We start from the raw sequence: 5,442 nt of genomic DNA on the forward strand, positions 1-5,442 counted from the left end.
AAGACTGTATGTAGGTATCTATTATATACCAAAATGTAGTTTAATTGAATTGTTCTTCAAAATTATTTTTGTGAACTCTCCCACACTTAAATAAAAGTCAATTCTATGTATTTTTCCATTCCCTAAATGCTTAAATTTTATGATTTCTTAGAAGCCACTCCCTGCCTTTCCCTTATGTATTTAATTTGTGTCTATAAATTTATTCTTTAGTTGACATGTTCCCTAAGAACAACATCAGCATATAAACTGTTCCTTCATATGGTTTGAGATTGTGAAATCCATGCTTGAAATGCAACCATTAAACATGAATAAAGTTCCATTTTGTTTTATTAGAGTTTTGAGAGTTTGTATCTTAAAGCAAAGGCTCTAACAGCTTTCTTTTGCAATATAAAGTGGGTTTGTGGTCAGCCAGGGCAGAGTGGTTAGGCCCCAAAACTCATAATTCCTGTTATCACCACTTTCTTTTTGGCTACATACATATATGTACATTAAGAGATTTTTTTTTTTTATAACACTAGTGTGTGTTGTACCAGGTTTTTTATGAGAGTTGAATTAAATGACAAATGGTTGGGTAGTAGTAGCCTAGGCTAAGGGGGAAATGTGATCCAAAAAAAAGATCCTAATGACTTAATTTTCTGTCATGGTGATATATCACAGACAGTTGAGCTGAGCTATTCATGTTGGCTACTATGATGGAGAAGAGAATAATGAATAAATGTATCAAGTGGCTGTAAGTACTATAATGAAACCCAACAAGATAAGAAGATAGAAAGTGAGGTTGGGGAAGTTGCCTCCAATAAAATGGTGACTGATTAGAGCTATGACTGAAGTGAAAGTGACCCATGCCTATGTCTGGTGGAAGAAAACTCCAGGCTGAAAAAATGTGAGAGATCAGTCAGTACCCTTGGATCACTTCCTTCGTCAAGGAAATGGTGGCATATACCGCAAATTAAGAAGAGGCTAGTTAGTAGCAATGAGAATGACCTTTTACAGGCACCATGGTCTTTATATCCTGGTAGTTAGCAACTCTGTTCTTTAAATGTGAGCCAGAGTATCAAAAAAGGAAAAGCCACTGGGCTATCTACACTATGAGGGTGGCTGGGAATCTCAAAATATAGGGAGAAGATTCTCTTTAGGGTATTGGGAATTGTTTGACATATCTGGATACCCAACAAAAAGGACCCTGCCTTTTGAATACCCATAGCTCCTGAGAGAGTGGACAAAACCTCTACTTCTCTAAGATGAAAGATGACTGGGACCTTTACTAGAACACAGATTTACCAAGCATCAGGAGAGCCTTGTGCTGTGGAGAGACAGAGGTGTCTCATTGTTTCATTGGCAATAAGGTGTTCTGTTGGCATTCCTCACCCTGTTGCAGAATCACTCCACATATGAAGCTGATAATTTTTTCCTGAAGGGGAAATAGTAAAGGAGGTAAGAACTTAAAGGAAGAGTTCCTACAGCCTATCACCTTGAAGCTTTGCAGAGCTGACAGGTTATCAGGGATAAGAAACTTATATTGACATTTTTAGTAAAAGAATGTGAATAGCACAGAGACTGACCATGAAATATTACACTCCTAGAGGACACAGTGATGAGCTTAAGCATGTAGGTAATGGTGTATAAGACAAGCTTCTGATGTCAAGAGATATATCATCTAGTGAGGGAAAAATCAGACTTGCCTATCAAAAGTTAATTTTTACGAATGAAAAGAACCTGAACTTCTAAGCTTTGTTCTGTAAAGTTACTAGGAAAATTGTCAAAAACCTATTAAACTACCATCTTGGTAGGCAAGGCAATAATTTTAGGCAGTAAGGACAAAAAAAAAATACACATAGAAGCTTCATGGAGTAGGGTCTTAAAGGATCTAAAAAGAAAGTGAAACTTTCTTATAGGGAGGAGTATGAAAAGGAGTGGGGAGCGAGAATACTAATAAAAAAATAAGTGAACCACCAAAGCCTGAGAGAATCACCAACAAGATATTAGAGAACAATTCCTATATCTCAAAGTAAAAATAGTTTCTCTTCTTGAAGGCTAGAGTAGAAAACCCCAGTAATTCATGGGATATCAGAAGACTACTCAGAAAGATCTACCTTCAGTAGTGAAGCAAAACTGTCTATGGAATGAAGCCTGCTCTAATCCTGACATTTTAAAGGAAGTTATAGAAGAATCCAATTGTTTCCAGGTAATTTAACAGTGTCAAAGAATAAACTTCAAAAATATTTATAAGAACAAAAAAAAGATAAATAGTCAAGATGGAAACAACGTTAAGTGTCAATTGGTGGATGAATGGATAAGGATATGAGACACACATACATGCATATATATACTATACACACACATGCACAAATACTACTCAGCCACAAAAGGAATAAAATCTTGCCATTTGTAACAACATGGAGGACTTCAGGGGTATCCTTCTAAGTAAAATAAGTCAGAGAAAGACAAATACCATATGATATAATTGGCATGTAAAATCTAAAAAACAAAGATGAACAAACAAAACTCATGAATACAAAGAACACAGGGATGGTTACCAGTGGAGAAAGGGCCTGGTGTGCAGGCAAAATGGATGAAAGGGAAGGTACAGATTTCCAGTTGTGAAATGAATAGGAATGTGGTGTGAGCCTGGTGATTATGGTCAATGGTACTGTGCATATTAGAAGGTTCCCAGGAGAGTGGATCTTAAATATTTGCATTACAAGAACAAAGTTTGTAACCTTTTATGATAATTAATGGTGACTAGACTTACTGTGGTAATCATTTCACAGATAAGGATTGAATCATACTGTATTCCTGAAACTAATGTTTCATATCAACTCTTACTCAAAAACAATTATGTCCAGAACCCAACAAGGTAAAATTCCCAGTGTCATCCAATCAAATATACAAGCCATGCAAAAGAGTAGGAAAATAAATCATGATGAGGAGAAAAATTAATCAATAGAAACAGACCCACAAATGCTGCCAGTGATACAGGTAAGAACACTTTTTCTTTCATTTTATTTTTAATTTTTATTTAAAATTTTATTTTATTTTTTTTATAAACATATAATGTATTATTAGTCTCAGGAGTACAGGTCTGTGAATCACCAGGCTTACAACTTCATGGCACTCACCCCAATGTCCATAACCCCACCACCCTCTCCCTACCCCCACCCCTGGCCACCCTCAGTTTGTTTTGTGACATTAAGAGTCCCTTATGATTTGTCTCCTTTCCGAGCCCATCTTGTTTCATATTCTTTTCCTACCTCCCAAACCACCCACATTCCATCTCCACTTCCTCATATCAGGGAGATCATATGAAAGTTGTCTTTCTCTGACTGACTTATTTCGCTAAGCATAATACCCTCTAATTCCATCCACGTCATTGCAAATGGCAAGATTTCATTTCTTTTGATGGCTGCATAGTATTCCATTGTGTATATATACTCCACTTCTTCTTTATCTATTCATCTGTTGATGGACAGCTAGGCTCTTTCCATAGTTTGGTTATTGTGGACATTGCTGCTATAAACAATCGGGTGCACATGGCCCTTCGGATCACTATCTTTGTGTCTTTAGGGTAATACCCAGTAGTGCAATTGCTGGGTGGTAAGGTAGCTCTATTTTCAGCTTTTTGAGGAACCTCCATGCTGTTTTCCAGAGTGGTTGCACCAGCTTGCATTCCAAACAGTGTAGGAGGGTTCCCCTTTCTTCGCATTCTCACCAGCATCTGTCATTTCCTGACTTGTAAATTTTAGCCATTCTGACTGGTGTGAGGTGGTATCTCATTGTGGTTGATTTGTATTTCCCTGATACTGAGTGATGTGGAGCACTTTTTCATGTGTCTGTTGGCCATCTGGATGTCTTCTCTAGAGAAATGTCTGTTCATGTTTTCTGCCCATTTCTTGATTGGATTATTTGTTCTTTGGGTGTTGAGTTTGCTAATTTTTTATAGATTTTTGATACTAGCCCTTTATCTGATATGTCATTTGCAAATATCTTCTCCCATTCTGTGTGTTGTCTTTTGGTTTTATCAACTGTTTTCCTTTGCTGTGCAAAAGCCTTTGATCTTGATGAAGTCCAAATAGTTCATTTTTCCTCCTGCTTCCCTTGCCTTTAGCAATGTTCCTAGTAAGAAGTTGCTGCTGCTGAGGTTGAAGAGGTTGCTGCCTGTGTTCTTCTCAAGGATTTTGATGGATTCCTTTCTCACATTGAGGTCCTTCATCCATTTTGAGTCTATTTTCGTGTGTCGTATAAAGAAATGGTCCAATTTCACTTTTATGCATGTTCCTGTCCTATTTTCCCAACACCATTTATTGAAGAGACTGTCTTTTTTCCATTGGACATTCTTTCCCACTTTGTTGAAGATTAGTTGACCATAGAGTTGAGGGTCTATTTCTGGGCTCTCTATTCTGTTCCATTGATCTATGTGTCTGTTTTTGTGCCAGTACCATACTGGGCAAGAACGTTTTTTAACAGTCATTTCATAATATTCCATATGAACAAGAGGGTAGATAAGATAGATCATGTAAGTAGAGATAGAAAACATGAAAGACACAAATTAAAATTCTAGAGATAAAGCTGTCTAAATATACACTGGACGAGTGAACACATCACCAAAAAAGATGTACAAATGGCCAAATCAACATATGAAAAATAGTTTGTAATTAGCCATTAGGCAAATGTGAATTAAAACTACAATGTGGGTAAAAGGTGACTTCAAACTTTGGACCTTGAGTAACTGGAATATTTATGGTATGCATGATTATTAATATAGGAAAGCTAGTTAGAACTGGAAGTAAGGGATTGAATCTTAGATATGATACGTTTGAGGTAATAGAGGAACATCCTGAGTGGAAATATTTAACAGACAGATGAAGATATAGAACTAGAACTTGGAAGACACGTGATGTCCAGATATATAATTAAAAAAAATAGAGCCTTGTAAGCTATACCTAAAGGATTTTTTCTTGATGATACAGTGTTCTATGTATGTTTTGTGTATGCTCATGTGTGTAGTCATGTGAAAAGCTTATGTTTCATTGCTTTGAAGTAGCAAGCACTCAATTGTCTAAATTAAATTACATTTGGTTAAATGAGAAACAGCATACTCAACCCTTACCTATTCCTCTTGTTCAGAGTGACACGAAGTTAGAAATCCTGGGGAAAATGCATTTTAATACTAATATTTAGAAAAGATCAATGTATAGCTTTAAGTCTAATCCTGCATGCAAGTCATTTTTCATAGGTATGCCTCATCCTTCATGGCTACCGTCAAAAACAATACACAGTCCCTAGCACACCTCCCCTCCAAGTCTGTGTTAGGAACACCATTAACAATTATAGCCAAATAGTAACATGCTGTATCACTTATGGAGGAAATGAGATAATTAAGTCTTAGCATCCTTGGATTTAAGCCTAATATTAGATTGAACTATGTAAGGAAATGTTCTTTTA

The sequence above is a fragment of the Mustela nivalis genome, assembly GCF_964662115.1.
Source record: "Mustela nivalis genome assembly, contig: HAP1_SCAFFOLD_525, whole genome shotgun sequence".
Classification (NCBI taxonomy): Eukaryota; Metazoa; Chordata; class Mammalia; order Carnivora; family Mustelidae; genus Mustela; species Mustela nivalis.